Raw genomic sequence first — 23,596 nt, 5'->3', positions numbered from 1 at the left:
TGTATTAACAGAATTGATTGAATAAGTTTGCCAATGCAACGTTCATACCACACAGCTTAAATCTCAACCTGCGGATTTATCTTGTGTTCTGCTAGATTATCACTTATTAACATTCAGGAGGTACCTAGTATGTGCTAGACATTACTAATTGCTAGCGACCTAGCAGTGACAAAACAACATTCCGTGTTCAAAGAGAAGTTCTAGTATAAAGGGGAATAGAAGGAACAGGCTAGATTGATGAGAGAGCTAAGAAAAGGACAGGCTGCCATGGGAAGCACCTGGTCTTGTCTGGATGGTACACAGTTAACAAAGTCTGAGTGCTTCATATAGCATAAGATCATCTCCTCCAAAGAAGCCAATAAAGCTTTGATTCCCCAGTAGCAGGAGTCACCACAAAGGTGCGCACAGCCACATGCTTAGTGTAGGAAGTGAAACCAAACGAACAAACAAAGCTCCAACTTCCAGAGGCAATGGTCCAATTATGAAATCCTCTGGCTACGTTCAATTGAAATTCAAGGTATTCAAGAGGCCAATATTTAAGTGATAAATTAACCCAACTACTTAACACTAAAGTAGTCTTTGGTTCAAGAGGTAAAGGTATACTACCTTTTACAAATTTATTAGCTCTTTTTTTTTTTTTTTTTTTTTTTTTTGAGACGGAGTCTGGCTCTATCACCCAGGCTGGAGTGCAGTGGCCGGATCTCTGCTCACCGCAAGCTCCGCCTCCCGGGTTTTACGCCATTCTCCTGCCTCAGCCTCCCAAGTAGCTGGGACTACAGGCGCCGCCACCTCGCCCGGCTAGTTTTTTTGTACTTTTTAGTAGAGACGGGGTTTCACCGTGTTAGCCAGGATGGTCTCGATCTCCTGACCTCGTGATCCGCCCGTCTCGGCCTCCCAAAGTGCTGGGATTACAGGCTTGAGCCACCGCGCCCGGCCTATTAGCTCTTAATATTTACATTTAAATATGACGATGGTGTAATAAAAACTTTACTAAGTAGTTACTATGTGTTAGGCATGAAACTAAGAGCTTTACACACACATTTGCACGATCCTGTGAGATGATAATGATCCCTTATCATCTCATTTCATGGAAGAAAGTCAGGTTTATGTAAGCTTAAAAACTTTCACCAAATGACACAGCTAGTTAGCAAAACCCAGGAAGCCTGACTCCATAGACCTTCCTTAAAGAAGTAACATTTACAAACTGTCCAGCACAGTGGTGGTACAAACGAGACTTCAATAAATGCCTGAAGATACTTCATACCGAAAATCGTTTCCCGCCAATCAAACTAGACTTACCCTGGTTCTGCATAAGCAACTGTCAAATTATTGTTCCACAAAGAAATGGTGGAATGGGTAGAGATCAGAACAGAATGGATAACTGGTAAATATACTTGATGGCAGGTAGTAACAGGATATGGCATTTAGGCTATTTCCACATTTGTTTGCTTAACACTTTTTTTTTCACAGTTCTAAAACACAAGAGCCATTCTAAGCTGGTGAAAGCATAAAGCATGTCTATGATCCAGGCCTCCAATTCACTGTGGATCAGTGGATCTCAACCTTTACGGTATATCAGAACCACCTGGGGGTTTTTAACAGCACTATAGCTGCACAGGCTTCATTCCTGCAGATTCTATTTCAACTGGTCGGGACTAAGCACGCATGCTTTTTTCACAGTCCCCCAGGAGCAGCTAGGTTTGCAAACCACTGTCCAAGATGCTCTCACACTTCCGCTCAGTTCAACACACACTCACTGAGATTCTAAGCACTACGAATCGAGCTAAGTTAACAAGTCAGGCTCCACTCCCTAATAATATTGGCAAAGAAACCAATATCACAGATTTATTCCAGTCCAATCCAAACAAATTGCCGGGTGAAAAAAATGCCCTGGCATAGTTTGCCATACAGAACAACTGCCTGTATCTTCCAAGTCCACAGCCTAGCGACTGACTCTGAGCCATGAGAAATCAGAATCAGGGGAAAATGCCAGTTTGAGGCATCTGCCATACTCCAAGCACACCCCCAAAAGCGCCCAGCTACATTTCACATCCACTGTCCTAACAGGGGTCGAAATAGGGCAGAGCAGTGCAATACAGAAAACAGAGCCTGCTGGGCGTCAAAAGGCTGGAGAATTCCAGTCCTAGCCCTGCTATCAATCGGTCTGGTCACTTCTCTCTGGTCCTGGTGTGGCCAACAGTTATGCGAGAGGGTGAGGCATAAATACACAGATGTCAGGCAAGCTCCAGCATCCAAAATACATAGAAATTAAAAAGCATTAAGGTGATATCAAGGAATATATGCCATCAACCAGAAAAGTAACGGAAATATTCCCTTTTCCATTCTTAAGAAATGAAAAGTGGAAGCAAAAAATTGAGCAATCAGCCTACCAAGTTGACTGGGGCAACAGAATACACTCACGGATTCTGCTCAAAACAGTGGGGGTGACAGACCAAAAAGAGAACGGCAGAGCGTCCCTCTCTCCTCTGTCCACCCATGACACCAGCACGTGAGTGCGTCCACACGCAGCGCCCAGTCTCCTGTTCCACTGGCGCCAGTGTCCACTCACCGCAAGCCTACTAAGTGCCACATGTGCTAGGATGCTCCCTCATCTCATCACCATAGACGTCCCTGCTGGAGGTGAGTATGTGACAGATGAAAATCACGGAGGCCTAGGGAGGTTGAGACCCGCATTCCCACTGCGGTGAGGGTGTGCTTGAGAGGGACCCCACGGCTGGGCCCTCCATGCCGCTCTCCTCAGTCATCACTCCCAGACCAGAGCAGCGAGGGAGAATTTTCTTCCTCTCACTATTTTCAGCCCCTTGGCTGACCCAGCATTCCCCAGAAAGCTATCGAGTTCTGGCAGCTCTGAGGCCACAAAGCCATAAAGGCAAGGGACACACAGCCCATCTGTCTCTAACGGGTCTTTTACTTGTCATGCTGGTCATTTCTAAGAGCAGATGGATTAGGAAAGACTTGGCAAGTTACCACGAAATGACCCCTCCACTCCTCCCTGGGGGAAGGCTGACTAGCGAGCAGTCAGGCCGGCTTTCTTCCCCCACTCCCTGCATTCCTGTCCCCAAGGAGCCACAGACAATCCCACCAAATAGAGGCAGGAGACAGCCACCTCCTTCCTACAGCTGGAGGGGGGAAGGGTCCTCTTGGGCCTTTCTAACTGCATGAAAACCAAACTGTGAGCTGTACTGACCCGGGCCTCACCCATGTTGCAGGCATGTACAACACAGGTGCCCAGAGGTATTTTCGTACAATGATTCCAGAACCACTATTCACACAGCTCCACTTCCAACACATACGACGTGCTTCACGGATTACACAGCATGTTCACCATGGCCCTCATCCACTCCTCCCAGCAGCCTTGTGTGATACCTTGAATATGCTTCCTCATACTAGGTATGAAACCAAAACTTTCCCAAGAACATCCAGCTAGTGTTAGAACCAGGATATGAGGGCTTCTGATTCTAGAACCGGTATTTGTGCCACTATTCCACATGGGCCCCTCCAGGGATTTCTACCTGATCTGAAAATGCAGACAGCAAATCCGTCTCTCTACAGTCCTCGGGTTCCCTATAGACAAGAAGTCAAACTTCTAACAGAAAGCTTATACTTACTTGGAAGGCTACCTGAGATATTTCTTTTAAGTTAGTTTGTTCATGTTTTGGAAAGATTGTTCCAATGACGATGCGGGGCATGAAGTGTAGAAAGGATTCCATGATGAGACAGAGAAACAATTCGGGGCTTACAACTGTTCAAATGAGGCATGAGGTGCAACCAGAAACGACAGAGGGAAAATGCATTGGAAAGAAATGCAAAATGAAGTCCACTCAGACCCAGGATGGGAAAAAGGGGAGTAAGCATGATGGTGGTTTCTAGTTCAAAAGACTGATGAACAAGGATGTCATTAACTACTGCAGAGTGGTGTCTGGGGCCTGGGTGCACCAGTTTGTTTAACCATTCACCTGCTGAGCAGTCTCCGGGCTGTGTCCAGTTTCTAGCCTTTATAAATAATGCTGCTATCAACAGATACATATAGGCTTTTGTGTGAACATAAGTCTTCATTTCTCTGGGATAACTGCCCATGAATGTGAATGCTGCATCCTATGGCAATTGCACATTGAGTTTTATAAGAAACTGTCAAGCTGTTTTCCAGAATGGCTGTACCGTCTTGCATTCCCACCAGCCAAGTGTGAGTGATCCCGTTTCCCTGCGTCCTCACCAGCATTGGTCTTGTTACTACTTTTTATTTTAGGCATTCTGATAGGTGTATAGTGACGTGGCTTTAGTGTGCATTTTTCTGATGGTTCATGATGTTGAACAGCTTTTCATGTGCTTATATGTTATCTGAAATGTCTCTTCAGGTCTTTTATTCATTTTCAAACTAGATGATTCGGTTTCACTGCTGAATTTCGATAGTTCTTTATATATTATAGATATGAGTCCTTTATCAGACATGTGGTTTGCAGATAGTTTCTCCCAGTCTCTAGCTCCTCTTTCCATCTTTATTTTGCATTTTACATTTTAGTCTATGATCCATTTTGAGTTAATTTTTGTATGACGTATGAAGTTTAGAGCAGAGTTCAGGTTTTTCTCCTATGAATAATCAGGTAGCCAGTAACTTTTTTTAAGAGACAAGGTCTCACTCTGTCACCCAGGCTGGAATGCAATGACAAGATCAGAGCTCAGTGCAGCCTTGACTCCTGGGCTCAAGTTATCCTCCCGCCTCAGCCTCCTGGAGTAGCTGGGACCACAGGCAGGTGCCACCATGACCAGTTCATTTTTTTAGTTTTTGTAGAGACAGGGTCTTGTGCCATGTTCCCCAGGCTGGTGTGGAACTCCTAGGCTCAAGTCATCATCCCACTTATATGGGGCCAGGCAGTGGCACATGCCTGTAATCACAGCACTTTGGAGGATGAAGCAGGAGAATCACTTGAATCCAGGAATTCCAGACCAGCCTGAGCAACAGAGGGAGGCCCTGTCTCTGCAAAACATTTTAAACATTAGCTGGGCATGGTGTTGTACACCTGTGGTCCCAGCTACTTGGGAGGCTGAGGTGGGAGGATCTCTCGAGCCTATGAGGCTGAGGCTGCAGTGAGCCATGATCGCACCACTACACTCCAGCCTGGGAGAAAGTGAGACCCTGTCTCAAAAAAAAAAAAAAAAAAAAGCTAGAGCATCACCCATATTAAAGACAGGTATTGTCTTTTTGATAATTTAATTACAGTTATATAATGGACATGTAAAATATCCAGTTTGAAAGTTTGAAAAATACATAACTTTAAGTATTCTTACCTTAAAATTCTGATTCCTACCTAAGATATCACATACTGTTTACATAAGTATCACAATGCCGGGACAACAACTAAAAATGTGTACGAGGGAGAAAAATGAGCATGTATGCCTATTAAGGTATATTTCCCTCTTATTACATAAAAAGGTCATCACGGCAAATCCCTGTGACTGTATCTAAAGCAAGCCTACAGTTTTACTTCTCGGTATTATAAAATGCAAGGCTAAAATTCAAATACTACACATTTCCTGAAGCCAAGGGTAGTTTACTTAACATAAATGCCTAGGGTCTATATAAAAAATATGAAAAAGCTAGCTACTTCATAGCCATTCCAATCTAAGTTGTTTTTTCTTTTTTAATTGACACATAATTGTGTACTGTACATATGTATGTAGTATATATAGTGATGTTATAATACATGTATTGTAGGTGATCAGCATAATTAGCATATCCACCATCTCAAACATTTATCATTTCTTTGTGTTGGTAACGTTCAATACCCTTCCTCCAGTTATCTGGAACTTTATTTTTCTTTCTTTTTTTTTTTTTTTTTTTTTTTTTTTTTGAGACAAAGTCTTGCTCTGTTGCCCAGGCTACAGGGCAGTGGTGTGATCTCAGCTGACTGCAACATCTGCTTCCCAGGTTCAAGCTATTCTCCTGCCTCAGCCTCCCTGGTAGCTGGGATTACAGGCACCCACCACTATGCCCGGCTATTTTTTGTATTTTTAGTAGAGTCGGGGTTTCACCACGTTGGCCAGACTGGTCTCAAACTCCTGACCTCAGGTGATCCACCCACCTCAGCCTCCCAAAGTGCTAGGATCACAGGCATGAGCCACCGCTCCCAGCCTGAAACTATATATTCTTGTTAACTATAGTCATCCTGTGTTATAGAACACTAGAACTTATTCCTATCCGGCTATAATTTTGTATCCTTTAACAAATTTCTCCCTATCTCCCTCTTCCCCCACCCTTCTCACCCTCTAGGATCCTCTGTCTACTTTCAACTTCCAAGAGATTCACTCTTTTTTGCCTTCCACATAAGAGAACATGTGCTGTGTAACTATCTGTCTCTGGCTTATTTCATAATATCTTCCAGTTCCATCCACATTGCTGAGAATAACAGAACTTCATCCTGTGTTATGGCTGAATAGTATGCTACTGTGTATAAAGACCACATTTTCTCTATCCATCATCTGCTGTTGGACACCGAGGCTGATTCCGTATCTTGGCTATGGTGAACAGTGCTGTAGGAAACAGAGGTGTGGATGCCCCTCCGACACTGATTTCCTTTTCTTTGGGTGTCTACACTGTAGTGGGACTGCTGGATCACACTGTAATTTCATTTGCAGTTTTCTGAGGAACCTCCATACTGTTTGCCATAGTGGGTGCCTTAGCTTACTCTTACTCTTTCTCTTTTTTCTCTTCAAGACAGAGTCTCACTGTTGCCCAGGCTGGAGTACAGTGGTGTAATCTCGGCTTGCTCACTGTAGCATGTGCCTCCCGGGTTCCAGTGGTTCTCATGCCTCAGCCTCCTGAGTAGCTGGGATTATGGGCACCCGCCACTGCACCTGGCAAATTTTTGTATTTTTTAGTAGAGATGGGGTTTCACCACATTGGCCAGGCTGGTCTTGAACTCCTGGCCTCAAGTGACCCACCCACCTCAGCTGCCCAACAGTGCTGGGATTACAGGTGTGATCCACCGCTCCCAGCTAATTTTTGTGTTTTTAGTAGAGACGGGGTTTCACCATGTTGGCCAGGCTGGTTTCAAACTCCTGACCTCAGGTGATCTGCCCGCCTCCGCCTCCCAAAGTGCTGGGATGTCAGCGTGTGCCCCGTGCCCAGCCAGCTGCTCTAGTGTACACCCCCCTACAGTGTGTAAGAGCTTCCTTGTCTCCATATCCTCGCCAGCACTTGTTATTTTTTGTCTTTTTGGTAATACTCATCCTCACAGGTGAGATGATACCTCACTGTGGTTTTGATTTGCATTTCTCTGATTATAAGTGATACTAAGCATTTTTCTCACATATTTTTTGGCCATTTGTATGTCTTCTTTAAAGAAATGTCTGTTCTGTTGGGTGTGGTGACATAAGCCCAGCACTCAGAAAGCTAAGGCAGGAGGACAGCTTGAGCCTAGACCAGCCTAGGCAGCATAGCGAAATCAAAGAAGAAAGAAGAAAGAAGAAAGAAGAAGAAAGAAGAAAGAAGAAGAAGAAGAAGAAAAAAAAAGAAATATCTTTGTCTGTTCAGCTTTTTGACCTCCAAAAATTAAGAGCCCATTTTGGAATCTGACGACCTGCCTGATTCAGAGACAATCTGTGTTTGGTTCTACTCTGCTACTTACTATGTGACTTTGGGAAGTTCCCTTAGCCACTTTGAGCTCAACTTCCTCAACATTAACCAGGAATAAGTGCCACCTGTCTCTGCTGGTTAACGCTGAGGACTGAAAGGAGAACCTCCACAACGCCACTTGACAATGCCACCTGGGGGAAGCCCCTCAATGCGGGGCTGGTAGGATCATCTGAAGCTAAGTACAACTTTCCTTTCCACTTTTCCAGGCTCATTCTGCATACGATTAGCAAGGAATAGCGAATAAAGGAAACCAAAATACTTGCCTAATTTTTTATAAGAAAATTTTAAAAAGTGGGGGTGGTAGAAAAATAGGAGGGAGACGAGGGGAAGAAAAAGCAGCCGGTCACAAGTTCTAGTCCAGGGCTCATCCCCGGCCTCCTCACTCAGGCAATCACCAGTCCCCACCTCCTGGGGTGGGGGTACTTTCTCTGCGGGCTTCACCCACATGGAAGGCACTGCCACAGGTGTTCAGAATCCAGGAACACCTTGAAATGGGCAATGTGCTTTGGGTAGGAGACCTACAATTTCCTCAAAGAAACCACGGCACAAAAGTGACCCACAGAGGAGGTAACCAACGGCTGTAAATACTTGGTGGCAAAAACTGATGTCATACCTTCTGTACAGGAGACACACACCCAAATAAAACTTGTCAAAATAGCAGAGAAAAAAATACAGCAGACATCCAGTACCATTCTGTTACAGAAATATTTATATCCCAAAGCCAGGGACCTCTCTGGAACACTGCCTTTATTTCCATGTTTCTTGGAAGATGTTTGAGTGCACTCACATGTGTCTCAACAAACTTCCAGTCCCTGCTCTAAACCCTGTGGCTCCTCAGCAAAACCCAAAGACAAGTGTCCGTTTTCCTTCCAAATGGGAAATTTCCTGACCTACCGAAACCAGCATCAAATCCACTTATTATGAGACAGCTGATTACAGGTGAAGCCCTCCAGTCCCAGGATGACTCCCCTCCTGCAGGAGCGGGAAGGATGGGCATAACACTGGCCTTCCAGACCACATCTCCAGGCAGTTCAAAACCATTGCTGCTAAGGTGAGCCATGATAAAAATCGAAACCAAGTATCTCTGAAAAGTGTACATGTCAAGAGCCACACCTCGAACCAGACTCAGCAGAAATGGACGTTGCAAGGTTTGTTCAGAGACCTCCTCTCCATGCCCCCTCTCCCGGGGACCTCCCTCCTTGCACTAGGGGCCCATGGCCAATGGACCACTCCCTTACCTCTAGCCCAGTGCATTTTCAGGAACAGCTCCCAGACTGTACCAGACCCTGAAATGTATTCACTGAATGCACTATTTCTTCAAATGATCATAAATCACCTGACTATAACAACAATTGTTTTAAAAGTGTTCTCTCTCTCTGTTGAGAATCGTACCATGAGTTTGAGCAAGCAGCTTTGCTTCTCTCTACTGCAATCCTATCATTTGCAACATGTTAACAATTACTGTGTTCACCCATAGCATTGTTGTAAAAAGCCTTAAGACCCACTTCATGTAGCCTGCCTGGAGCACAGACCCTGTCACATGGCAAACGTCCACTGAAGGTGACTTATCTGTAGCTATTAGTACCTAGCACTCCAGTGAACAAAAGGGGTCGATCAGGTCTCATCGTATCACCATGAAAGGATATCCATGTAGACTGCGCAGTGGGAGTAGGGGGACTTAGTGTTTATCAGGTACTATTTTGTATTTTACAAAGTGTACATACATATTTGTAGGTACACTGGAAAAGATCTGGAAGGAAATACACCCAGTGTTAAAAGTGACTACCCCAAAGACACATTCATCCAAACACACAACAGAAAAACACTATCTTTCTGTCTTCCATATCATTTGAACTATTTTCAATAAGCATCTATGGCTTTTGTAAAGTTTTTGAAAGGAATTTATTGCAATTTTTTCTGGAGAAACAAGCAGGAGCATGAGAAAGGTGGAAACAGAAGGTAAAATGGAATGGGACTCAATGGAATTGAGTCCAAGCCAGGCTCAGCAGGCACATGAACCACGCACCTCTCACTACAACTCAACACCAGCTCTCTCTTCTCTTGGCCCAATGGCCCAAGACTTAGAGATAAAATGTTTTTTTTGTGATCACATCAGTCACACCAAGGAGCTTGGAACCACCCTTCCAAACTCCTCTGGTTCTGTGTACCTGCCCGGGGCTGTTAGCTTTCCTCCTGTGTCTTTGGCTGGCCTGTAATCCCCTAGTAGTGGAAATGCACCCTGACACTTAGCCATCATCCCCACAACACTCAGTACTGCATAGAGACCAGGGCAGTGATGTCCACTCGGACTGTGATTCTACCTATACAGCAAAGGACCAGGGACCAGATGTGACTTGTCTTTGGTAACTCACCAGCTGTTGCTTGAACCAGAACAAAGCCAGGTCTCCTGATGCCCAGAAAAGAACTAGTGCCTCTCCCACTAGAAAAGTGATGAAAATGTTTTGCTTGCTGTGAAAAGATGCACTACTGGAGAAGATGGGTGCAAGTTCTCATGGAGGCACTCAGCCCAGATCACCAGGAAACAGGGCTGCCAGATGAGACACTCTGCCCAGATCACCAGAAAACAGGGCTGCCGGATGAGACACTCGGCCCAGGTCAACAGGAAACGGGGCTGCCGGATGAGAAACTAAGCTCGTCCACCGGAAAGGAAATCTGCCTGGGCAGTGGAGGGAAATTCACACAGCGCAAGGACAGCAACAGCATGAACAAAACAAAAAATACCTGCCTGGAAAGCCATAGCCTGGTTAGCAAATTCGAAACAGAGCCACAATCCTAGCAGCACACATCACTGCAACACAGAGCTTCAGTCAGTGTGCGCACACTTTAAGTAGAAATGTAAAATGTCCATGTTTTTGGAACAAGCGGGCTATTTTTGTGTGTGTGTGATGTCAAGGAAAACAGCTGAGAAAAAACTGTTGGCAAGGAAATAGAAATAGGCGCCCTTACACATTGACAGTGAGATAACGGTATGCCCTAACGGAAGGGAATCCAGCAACACCCATCAATATTTAAAAAGCGCAGATCCCTGGATCCCACAATTTCATTTCTAGCAATGCATCCTATGAACATATTCATGCAAATATGCAAGAATTATGTACAACTCAGCATTGATTAATCCAGACGGTTGGGAACAGCCTAAATACTTACCAGTGGGGAACTGGTGGAGAACCGTGTTTATCTTATGCCAACATCTGTGTTTTTAAAAACAAGACACATAGGCTGGGCACAGTGGTTCATGCGTGTAATCCCAGCACTTTGAGAGGCTGAGGCAGGTGGATCACGAGGCCAAGATATCCAAACCATCCTGGCCAACATGGTGAAACCTCGTCTATACTGAAAATACAAAAATGATCTGGGTGTGGTGGCGCACACCTGTAGTCCCAGCTACACAGGAGGTTGAGGCAGGAGAATCGCTTCAATCCAGGAGGCAGAGGTTGCAGTGAGCCGAGATCACGCCAGCCTGGTGACAGAGCAAGACTCTGCCTTGGAAAAACAAACAAACAAACAAACAAACACTGGCAACAGTGGTCACAGGGCAGTGATGGGAGTAGGACTGCCTTTCACTCTCCAGTACGTTTTGAATGTCACTCATATTACATATTCAAAATATATGACTACAGCAAATATTTTCAAAGTAACTATGAAAAACTGGGAAAATAATATCATCTAACACACAGAACTGCTGTATAATTAAAGGATGGAAAATCATTAGGCACTATCAGAGTTCAAAGGAAGAAAGATTAATTCTAGCTTGGATGTCAGAGCGGGGATCATGGAAAGGAAGTGAGTATTTCAAGTCTTGAAGGATGGAGAAGATTTAAAGAGGCAGAAGTGTGGAGATGATGTCCCAGAAGGAGATAAGAACATAGGTGTAGACGATGAAGAGATGAGAAGGTATAAATTCTAAGTGCAGCTGTCAGGCTGGGCTTCAGAACAGGGCTTAGGCAACAAGCTGGAGTGCAAGGCTCATGGCGGGAATGGAAACACTGAAACCCAAACTTGCATATCACGACCTGATCATGAGCCTAGAATGCCAAGCCAGGGAACCCGTCCTTGATCTTAACAATGAAAAATCACTGGGCCGGGTGTGGCGGCTCATGCCTGTAATCCAGTGCTTTGAGAGGCTGAGGCGAGAGGACTGCTTGAGGCCAGGAGTTTGAAACCACTCTGGACAACACAGCAAGACTGTCCTTACAAAGATTTAAAAATTAGCTAGGCAGGATAGCACACCTGTAGTCCCAGCTACTCAGGAGGCTGAGGCGGGAGGATCACTTGAGCCCAGGAATTTAGGGTGACAGTGAGCTGTCATGGCACGCCTGCATTCCAGCCTGAGCCACAGAGCAAGGGCATGTCTCAAAAATCAAATCAAATGAAATAAAATCACTACAAGCTTGTATAGACATAAAGTATAATATCATGCCATATATGATTTAATCCAGCTATATAATATAAATTAGAGGGGGGAAAGAGAAATTAGGAAGCTATTATAAGAAAACAAGACTCAACTAAGACATGAGCAAAGGCCCTGTGCTCACAGCACTATCTTTATATAAAGGAATGAACTACTACATTTATTTTCATGGCATCACCAACTCAGATACAGGCTACAGTATTCTGGAACCATCTCTGTATCAGTCAAATCAGATGGCCATAACACCTTAGGCAAATACCATAAAAAACACTAAAGGCTGTGTGGTTTAAACATTAGTTTATTTCTCACAGCTCTGGAGGCTGGAAGTCCAAGATCAAAGTGTCGGCCAACTCAGTTCCCGGACAGGGACCTCTTCCTGGCTTGTAGACAGCCACCTTTCTTCTTGTTTCCTCACACCAGGTCAGTGCGAGCTCTCTGCTTTCTCTCCCTTTTTTTTTTTTTTTTTTTTTTTTGAGACAGTGTCTCACTCTGTCACCAGGCTGGAGTGCAGTGGCACAATCTCAGCTCACTGCAACCTCCAACTCCCTGGTTCGAGCAACTCTCCTGCCTCAGCCTCCCGAGTAGCTGGGATTACAGGCACGTGCCACCACACCCAACTAATTTTTGTATTTTTAGTAGAAACAGGATTTCAGGATGGTCTCAATCTCCTGACCTCATGATCTGCCCACCTCGGCCTCCCAAAGTGCTGGGATTACAAGTGTGAGCCACCACTCCTGGCCTGGTTTCTCTTCTTCTAAGGGCACTAATCCTGTCAGACCAGGGCCCACGCTCATGACCTCATCTAACCCTAATCACCTCCCAAAGCTCCTTCCCCCTAATACCATCACACTGGCAGTTAGAGCTCCAGTACTAGAATCTGGGGGAGACATAAACATTCAGTTTATAACAATGTCTTTTCAATCCTGTTGAAAAAAACAACCAAATGAGTAGGCGACAAAGTACCTTATATGTAAACAAGTCAGGACTTTTCATATTTCTGCTAACACATTTAGGTCAATTTAAAATGTCTGATAGCAAGAGTCAGAAGCAGAGACAAATGAAAGTTAATTATTCTGCATTTTAGGCCCACGTTGAGCTGTCTTCCAATGACATTGTGGCACAAAGAACACTGCTTTCTATTCCTGGTTTTGCCACCAAAAAAGCTGGAACATTTCCCTGTATTTCCGTTTATCTCTAAAATCACTCTGTTGACCTAGCAGAACTCCAAGGTCCCTTCCATTCACAAATTCCACAAATAACTTCCTACCAACAGAGGCTACACAAATAAACTACACTGACGAAGGGGAAAGGTAACACTAGCAAACAATGAGATACACTCAAGGTAAGACGTAAAGAGAACTGGATCAACCACAAACTGGTGGACGATGAGCCGGCGGTGCATAAAAACACATTCCCTAAGGATGGACAAAGAGGCAATGGCGCCGAGGTAGTATTGTTGAAGATTTCCTCTTTTAAATCTTCAAGATAAATGGCCCCATTGTTCATATTCATTCTGATTCCATGTGAATGTGAAAACTTCCTCCAGGGGACACAGACATCTAAAATCTTCCCAAGGTATCCAATTTGTCACTTGATGTTTTTACTGACAAGAAAAATGAGGGACTGAATATATAAACAGACCATGCCTGATCATATGTATAAAGACAGAACTCAGACCACAACCTATGGCTGCCCACCCAGGAAACCAATCCCCTATCTACAGTCAACAGCCAGGAGGCCAGCCAGGCTAGCACATCAGACAGGAAGCCAGACTGCTCTCTCTCCACAACCCAGAAACTAAACCACAACTCTGTCCCAGGTGACCAGGACTTGACTCAAAACTGACAGTCACCCTAATTTTGGCCCCTGTTTCCAGTTAGGATCATTCAGAGAAAGCCAAATATGCCCCTAACCAATCACATAGGACACCCCACTTCTGCACAGTCGCCTCCAGCCCCCACAACAGCCTCCACTGGGAGCCGTTCTTTCCATCCTGAAGCTTCCTAACTCCTCATCCGCCACTCACTTGCATGTCAGTCTCTGCCACACGCAAGTGACGGTGCCGACTCTCTTGCCACAGCAACTCTGAGAAAGTCGCCTCTGCCTGTCTCATGTGAGTGGCTTTCCTTCATTTTCCCCAAAAAATAAGTCTTAAATGAGGGGCTTCTCACTATATGGCCAAGCTATACAATTCAGAAGCCCAGCATGGCAGATTCCAAGCCTGGAAAGACCATACACCCCTCAGGTCCTCTTTCCACAAAACACAGCTTCCTTCAGTTCTTCAGTCACTCCCACCAACCAGGGAAGGAACCACGTGTTATGGAAAGATCAAGGGCCTTGAAGTCAAACTTCTGGGTTCATCAAGTACTTCATCTTTCAACTTAAGAAATGACATGGCCTTGGCCAGGCGTGGTGGCTTGCACCTGTAATCCCAGCACTTGCGGAGGCTGAGTTGGGTGGATAACCCAAAGTAGGGAGTTCAAGGCCAGGGTAACAAACATGGAAAAACCCCGTCCCTACTAAAAATACAAAATCAGCCTGGCGTGGTGGCGTATGCCTGTCATCCCAGCTACTCGGGAGGCTGAGGCAGGAGAATCACTTGAACCTGGGAAGCAGAGGTTATGGTGAGCCGAGATCGCACCACTGCACTCCAGCCTGGGCAAGAAGAGCAAAACTGTCTCTAAAGCAAAACGAAACAAAACAAATGATGTGACCTTGAACAATTTTCTCAACTTCTCTAAGCCTCTATCTTCAATAACATAATTTTACCTCCAAGATTGCATTAAATGGAATCCCACAGGAAAAACAGCCGACAAATATTAGGGGCCCAACAGCTGTGCGCTGCTACTGCCACCCCACTTTACCCCAAGGGAGAAGCGCAAGATGTCCAGAAAAAGCCTGTTCATCCCTACACCTCAGCATCCTGTGTTCACACAAGGCGCAGTGGCATCCAGACTTACCGGGGTCACCCAAATACAAGCCATGTTTTGGTTTTTCAACTTAGGTACACATGGCTTCTAACGTTCACCATATATGATCCATAATTTAGAAGAGATTTTCCTACACTACCTTGTGGTTCTACTTTAGCAGACTTAGATGTGCCATAATAGCTCACTCTCTTAAGCCCTCTTCAGTATCAAAAACAAAATTTTCATCTGTAACACAGTTATCAGCAGTGAAAGTGGAAAACGTACCTAGGAGTCAAAATGACCCTCTGCCCCGCCCCACCCTGCCCCACCCTACAAAAAGCTGTTCAGGAGTATTTGGGCTGCTTATGAGAACGCTGTCTGTATTCCCAGGGACAGACACATGCCCACCCTGGTTAGAAGCTGCGCAGCTCACCCTCCAGGGTAGAAAGCTCCCCACAACCCCTACCCAAGAAGAGAAGCAAATGGGGTGGCCAGGCTCCAGGATGTGGACTGTTTAGTGTGGTTTCTGCAGTCCAGGTCACCGCCATGGGTGAAGCTCTTCCTTCTTTTCCACCCAAGTGGCCAAGGTCCTACGGCTGCTGTAGGGCCTCTTCCCTATGAGTCAGCCCAGGCATTCCCCTTCCCCTTCCTTCTGTTTTTTTGAGACGAAGTCTCGCTCTGTCACCCAAGCTGGAGTGCAGTGGCATAATCTTAGCTCACTGCCACCTCTGCATCCTGGGTTCAAGCAATTCTCTTGCCTCAGCCTCCCAAGTACCTGGGATTACAGGCACCCGCCAACAAGCCCAGCTAATTTTCATATTTTCAGTAGAGACGTAGTTTCAACTTGTTGGCCAGGCTGCTCTCAAACTCCCGACCTCAGGTGATCCACCTGTCTCGGCCTCCCAAAGTGCTGGGATTACAGGCATGAGCCACTGCGTCTGGCCGAGTCAGCCCAGCCATCCTGACTTTTTGTTCTGGCAAAATTACTCTCTTCCACGTCTACCTTCCAAGTAGCTAAATCAGAGATCTGGCCTTGGGTCAGGCTTGAAGAATCCCTGTTTTTGGTCTTCAAGAGGTCCTACCAGGTTCTGCGACAATTCCAAGACTTGTGTTCTTAAAGAGGAAAGAAACCTCACATACACGGCTCTCGCAGAGCTCAGGCGAGCCCGTATCGGAGGCAAGGCTTGGGAGGCGGCCCTAAGGTTTGGGTGTGCCATCTATGATAACAGCTAAGAGATCTGAAGCTAGCTGTCTGGGTTCAAACCTCAATTCCAACAGCACTGGCTGTGTGATGTTAGACGACGTCCTCAGCCTCTCTGTGGTTCAGTTTCCTCACTGTAAAAGGGCCACAATAAGAGAGCTGCTCTAAAAATTAAGTCAATTGGTGCATATAAGGTATTCAGAATAATGCTTGGCACATGGGGGACTTCAATAGACACATGTTGAACAGAGTAACTTAGCAATTAGTAAATATACTCATGCAGGCCAGGCGCGGTGGCTCATGCCTGTTATTCCAAAACTTTGGGAGGCTGAGGCGAGAGGGTCACTTGAGCTCAGGAGTTTGAGACTAGCATGGGCAACACAGCAATATTCCATCTCTAAAACTGTGTGTAACATACATGTCTATATACACTCAAATGTTCACAGTGTATTTATAGTATACAAAATAGCTGGAATACAGAGTTAACTATTCACAATGGTTACTTCTAGAGAAGGGGGATTGCAAATTTCAGCTTTTTACCCCACACATATATTCTTGTATCATCTGAAATATTTAAGCAAATTGTATGTAGAAATTTGCCCCGAAACACATAGCAGAACAATGTAGTTTTCACTCAAAAATCTTCAAATCGTGATGGAATTGTCCTGTGAAAGTAAAGTTATAGAGATGAAAAGCCTCCCTCCAGCCTAAATGCTCGTTCATATGGCCTATAGTACACAAACCAATGCAGACACCCCAATCCTTTCCCCACTGTCATAAGAGTTTTTCAGTGAACTGCATTCCCCTTTACAAACTAGATGATAGTTAGAGTTACCAGGCAAGAACGTGGATCCAGTTCTGCTTTTTCAAAGGCCAATGTTCCTCCCATAATAGCAATGCATTCTTCAACCGGTCAACTGCCCCCAACACCTGAGCTCTCTGTTGTACACAACTCAACGAGGCCTGGGAGAAAACAGGTGCAAGTTTCACTTAGTAACAAAACATCCCACCTGATTCCTCTGCTGGGCTAGTTCTCAAGTCGTCTTTTTCTAAGCTTTCATTCGGCTCTACCACACGTACCTAGGCTGGGTAAAACACTTTACCGGGTTTTTTTTTTCGAGACGGAGTTTCACTCGGTGGCCCACGCTGGAGTGCAGTGACGTCATCTCGGCTCAGAAGCCAGCGCCCGGGTCCATGCAGCCCCCTCCGCGGCAGACGCGGGGAGCCGGGGAGCAGTGGGGACAGGCCCCTACCGGCAGGGCGACCGGGACCCCCGCGCGGGCCCACGTGGTATCGCAGCAGGCGCGAAGCCCCCGGTGCCACCCGAGGCCGAGACAAAGCCCAGGCGCAAGGACCCCGGATCCCGACCTCGGACCCTGCGGAGCCCAACTCGGAGCCGCCACGCCCGGGGCAGAGACCCCCGCCCGGTCCGGAGACCTCGTTGCCCGTTTTCACCTCAGACCCCCGCCTACGAGTGCTCGCTCCTCGCCGCGGCGCCTGGGCCGACTGGAGCGCAGCTGAGCAGCCGACAGAGCCGCGGCAGCCTCAACAATGGAGTCCCGGGGCGGGGCCGCTGCCGCGGGTTCAGCCCGTGTTCCACGCTCAGGATCCGGCTCGGATCAAGGAGCTGCAGCTGGCGCGAGGCTGCGGCCGGAACACACACCACGCTGGGGCACAGGGCCCCGCCTGCCGCCCGCCGCACCGCCTCCAGCAGAGCCGGGCGTCCAGGGCCCGCCACCCGGCCAATGGGGAGCGATCCGCGCGGAGAGGGCGGGGCCTAGGGGAACAAATGGAGGCTGGGCGGGGCGGTGCTGGGATTGGGCGTACAGGTTTCCGCGGGAGGACCGGACCCAAGAGCTGGCCGGATCCTGGCCTCCTAGAAGACCCAGCTCAACGTCCACCTGCAGTCTGCTCTACAGGACGCGCTCATCTCAAGCCCAGAACTCAGGCTTTTAGGGCAGAGAGCGAGAGACAGGCTTGCTTTACAAAAAGTGAAACTGAGGTCCAAGCAAACATTTGGAAGCACGTATGGTGGGCTTTAGGACTGAAGTAGGGAGAGGCGCGGTGGCTCGCACCTGTAATCCCAGTACTTTGTGGGGCCGAGGCAGATGGATCACTTGAGGCCTCGGGTGGCACCGGGGGCTTCGCGCCTGGCCAACAAGATGAAACCCCATCTCTGCTAAAAATACAAAAACTTAGTCGATCGTGGTGGCGCATACTTGTGGTCCCAGCTACTGGGACCTGTGTAAAACAGGACCTGCACCCTGAAGGCACTCACTCGGGGAGGCTGTTGGGATGGGTGGATGCACCTTTAAGGTCTTCATGGTGGCTGGGGCTGACCCCATCCCCATCCCTCTTCCCACACACACCTGAACACTCATCACTCCCACGCTCGCACCCACCACTGAAAGCCTGGCCCCTAATCTGATTTGCCTCACAAGGTCTCCAGATGAACAACGCATGCTTCCCTACCTCTCCCCTGCTAGGGCCCCACCGTGTTCTGGGATGTACTCAGGGATCAGGAGAACAAAACCTCAGGGAGTGAAAGGACATTCCAGGGTGCAGGCCTCTGCATCCCCCTCCATGCCCTCACCCCTGCCTGACACACCCTCACCCCTGTACCTGGCCAGCTCCTACCAACCCTTAAATTCTCACCAAGTTCAGTGGTGGCAGCCACACCCTAAAGTGGCTGATCCCCCAATAACCTATGCCCTTGCATAGTCTTCCTGACCTTGGGTACGAGCAAAACCGGTGACTGGCTTCTAACCCATAGAGCCTGGCAAAAGCAATGGGATGTCACTGTCACAGTGCGTCACCTTCTCACACTTGAGAGAAAGGTTCCGCCTGCAGGCGCTGCCGGAGGGAGATAATGTGCTGAGAAAAGACCTTTGGAGGGGCCCCGTAGGCAAGGAAGCAAAAAGCTGGGCCCTTGCCAACCGGGTCCCAGGAAATGGATTCTGCCCTGGTGGAGCCTCAGATGAGGATGCAGCCCAGCTGCTTAGCGTGAGATCCCAAGCACAGAACCCACTAAAATGTGCTCAACTCCTAGTTTGCCAAAATTGGCTTAAAACTGTGTGTTGTTTTAAGCTTCTAAGTTTTTAGTTATTGCCTGTGAAAGTGTTAAAATATGAGACAGTAACTTAGGTCCCCTCCCCATCACACACATTCTTCTTTCTGGCATTCATCACAATTATAGTTATTGATTGAAAATCTCCCTCTTGACTGGGTGCAGTGGCTCAGGAGTTCCAGACCAGCCTGGCCAACATGGTGAAACCCCATCTCTACTAAAAATACAAAAATTAGCTAGACGTGGTGGTGCAATCCTGTAATCCCAGCTACTCTGAAGGCTGAGGCAAGAGAATTGCTTGAATCCAGAAGGCAGAGGTTGCAGCGAGCCGAGATGACACCATTGCACTCCAGCCTGAGTGACAAGAACAAAACTCTCTCTAAAAAAAAAAAAAAATTGTCTCTTGCCACTAGCATGAAGGTCCCATGGGAAGAAAAATGGAAACTCTTTCTCATAACAGTACCCCAAATGCCCAGCACGGTGTAGTTCTAGGGCAGTGGGTCGATGGTGGACGCTGCTGGTTGGAGGGCCCAGCTGGCCCTCCCAGCTGCCTTCTCCCTGGTCAGGTTCCATTATAGAGAACAGAATAGTTTCTTGCCTTTCTGGAGTCCCTCTTAGTGGGGATTGGCCAAGTGACATTGTCCTGCCCCAGGACACATAAGTGGAAGTTGGCTGAAAGGTTTCTAGCCATGGTGTGCTGGGGCGATTTGAACCAGGACATGAGAGCTGACCATCCATTGTTTGAGAATTCTGCAAGTTGGTTGTTCAACACATTCAATACTTCAAAATATCAAATAATATAAACTCGCAAATTAAAAAATGCATTAGACTAGATGCAGTGGCCCACGTCTAACACATTGGAAGCCTGAGGCAGGAAGATCACTTGAGCCCAGGAGTTCAAGACCAGCTTAGGCAAAAAAGGAAGACCCTGTCTCCACAAAAAATTTTAAAATTAGCTAGGCATGGTGGTGTGTGCATGCAATCCTAGCCACTCACGAGGCTGAGGTGGGAGGATCGCTTGAGTCATCTGTTCAAGGCTCCCATGAGCTATGATAGTGCCACTGCACTCCAGCCTGGGTGACAGAGCCAGACACTATCTCAGAAATAAACATATTTCATATATCAATAAATTTATAATAAATGTATATTTATATATACATTTATGTATTACAATTATATATTTAGACGTAAATATATATTTCTTGTTTTATTTATTCATTTATTTTGAGACGGAGTTTAACCCTTGTCACCCAGGCTGGAGTGCAATGACGCAATCTGGGCTCACCACAACCTCCACCTTCCGGGTTCAAGTGATTTTCCTGCCTCAGTCTCCTGAGTAGCTGGGATTACAGGCACACACCACCATGCCTGGCTAATTTTTGTGTCTTTAGTAGAGATGGGGTTTCTCCATGTTGGTCAGGCTAGTCTCGAACTCCTGACCTCAAGTGATCTGCCCACCTCGGCCTCCGAAATTGCTGGGATTACAGGTGTAAGCCACTGTGCCCAGCCTATATGATATATTTATATATTATAATTATGTATATTAATTTTATATAATTATATATAAATATAAATATAAAAACTTTCCTTGCCTTCTCTTGTTTCTACCTACAGTCAGTCCCATAACTTCAAATACATGTAATAATTTCAAAGTATATTTATATATATATTTTTTTGTTTTTGAGACCGAGTCTCACCCTGTAGCCAGGCTGGAGTGCAATGATGCAGTCTCAGATCACTGCAACCTCTGACTCCCGAGTTCAAGCGATTCTTCTGCCTCAGCTTCCCAAGTAGCTGGGCTTATAGGCTTCCAGCACCACGTCCAACTAATTTTTGTATTTTTAGTAGAGACAGGGTTTTGCCATGTTGGCTAGGTGGTTTTCGAACTCCTGACTTTAATTTATCTCCCACCTCGGCCTCGTAAAGTGCTGGGAATACAGGCACGAACCACCTTGGCCAAAATATTTTTCTGTTTCCAAGCACTTTACATGAGAGGAAAGCGGAGAATAAATCATCTGGCACTCTACTGTAAAAAAAAATCTTTGTGCCTCTCTTCTTTTCATCTTTCCTAAGGGGACATATTACCAAAATGTCTTTAGGTTGAGGTCCCCACGTGAAAACTTTACAGGGTGCTGTGTTCTCAGCCACCCTCCTGTCTTTTCCTTGTCCTGGTATTTTAGAACTGTCTGGGGATGACCCAGGATACCCACAGTGGCCATGTCTATTAGAGGGTCTAGTGAGTATTAGCCCCGGGGTCATCTCATCGCCAAGGACAGCCTCAGGTAGGGGATAGAGTCTCTCAGGGGAGTAGCTGGATGCTCTTGGCCTTAGAGGAATCTCCTGGTATAGTTTCATCTAAAATGGTGACCCCTTTGGGTTATTAAAATTTTAGGACATTAAAATGAATGGACAATACAACGTAATATGATTAAAGCTAGGCCATTAAAACTGTTCCTCCAGCCGGAGTTTTTATTCCTCGGAGACACATTGACGGTCTGCCAATGGGATGGTGATATTGAGAGGAAAAGGCAGAAATGGTTTCTGCTCTCTAGATTGTCTCAGACTTGTGAAGAGAGAAAAACTGTCCCAAAGGACCAGGAAAACCCACCCCAGAAAGGATGTGCAAGAACCTGAACATGAAAATGCACTGAAGGCACACAGGAGGACAAAGAGCAGTGCCAGTGCCTCCTAGGTAGTCACTGAGTACTTTACTGAACAGGATGGGTGTCCCGAGGGATAGAATGGCCTGCCGTGACACTTAGAAAGGTCTGTGTTGGAGTCAGCACTGCCCCTCCCTGAATTTGTTACCTTGAAAAGGCTTGTCGGCTGATTTGAGTTTCAGTTTTTCATTGACTGTAAGATACATTTTACCTGTACAGCTTGAAAGATAAACATACTATTTCCAAAGAGGCAAAGTAAAATGATGTATTTTATTTACTAAAAATTCGTATTTATTTCTTCCCCGGAGTGAGTGTAGTAAGTTTTAAAGGTCTGTTCTTTTTAAGGGTAATTTCAAATGGAATTGTAGGACTTAGCTTTGTCAATGCTACCGGTGAAATAAAAGTGTGATAGATAAATTGATGATTTAGAAAGATTCACCAAAATGTCAGTTTCCCTCTTGTAGCATGGTGAAGAATTAATGACAGTGGACACATCTGTATCCTCTTCTCTGGATATCTGAGGGTTTTGTTTTTGTTTTTGTTTTTTTTTTTTTTTGGAGACACTGTCTTGCTCTGTAGCCCAACTGGAGTGCAACGGCGCCATCTCTGCTTACTGCAACCTCCGCCTCCCAGGTTCAAGTGATTCTCCTGTGTCAGCCTCCCGATTAACTGGGATTATAGGCACCCACCACCACACCCAGGTAATTTTTGTATTTTTAGTAAACACGGGGTATTAGGCCTGGCACAGTGGCTCAGGCCTGTAATCCCAACACTTTGGGAGGCCAATGTGGGCGGATCATGAGGTCAGGAGGTCCACAGCAGCCTGACCAATATGATGAAACCCTGTCTCTATTAAAAATACAAAAAAATTAGCTGAACCTGGTGGCAGGCACCTGTAATCCCAGCTACTTGGGAGGCTGAGGCAAGAGAATTGCTTGAACCTGGGAGGTGGAGGTTGCAGTGAGCCAAGATGTTGCCACTGCACCCCAGCCCAAGCGACAATGTGAGACTCCGTCTCGAAAAACAAACAAACAAACAAACAACAAAATGACAGGGTTTTGATATGTTGGTCAGGCTGGTCTCAAACTCCTGACCGCAGGTGATCGCCCTCCTCAGCCTCCCAAGTTGCTGGCATTACAGGCGTGAGCCACCATGCCCTGTCCACTCTATTTTCTTTTTATTTCCTAAATTTTAATATGTTTGAGTTTGTCTGTTCCTTTATTACTGTTTTCTTACATAAAAGAAATTCTGCCTAATCCTTCGTAAAAAAAAAAAATCTTCCTGTGACTTCTGAAAGTGTTCTGGTTTTATCTTTCATATTTGAATATATAATAAGTTGATTATGGTTCATGGAATAGAGAAGAATGCAATGCATTTTCCCAAGTAGATGCCAGCCTGGTTTGTCTCATATTTTAAAATGCATGTGATTTCTTTTTCTAGTCTATAGTGCCTACTCTATCATTCATCAACTTTCCATATGAATGCTGGGTCATTAACACTTTTTTTCCCTTTGATCTGCTTGCTCATCTTTCTGCTAATACTGTGCTGTCCTGAATATTTTCCTTTGAAAATCTTAGAAGTATGTGAGACAAGCCATCACTCTTTTTTGAGATGACTAAAAATCATTAGACATTTGTCATTTTTACTACGTAAGAAAAAGTAGTTTTTCTTGC

General features: G+C 46.1%; 1 pseudogene; it reads left to right on the top strand.

The window, feature by feature from the left end:
• LOC140713124 (uncharacterized) overlaps positions 1–19,779 on the top strand; it is a 28,158-nt pseudogene extending 8,379 nt beyond the window's left edge.
• The last annotated feature ends 3,817 nt before the right edge of the window (positions 19,780–23,596 follow it).

Source organism: Chlorocebus sabaeus, chromosome 12 (assembly GCF_047675955.1).
Source record: "Chlorocebus sabaeus isolate Y175 chromosome 12, mChlSab1.0.hap1, whole genome shotgun sequence".
Classification (NCBI taxonomy): Eukaryota; Metazoa; Chordata; class Mammalia; order Primates; family Cercopithecidae; genus Chlorocebus; species Chlorocebus sabaeus.
This window is presented reverse-complemented; position numbering and strand designations above follow the sequence as displayed.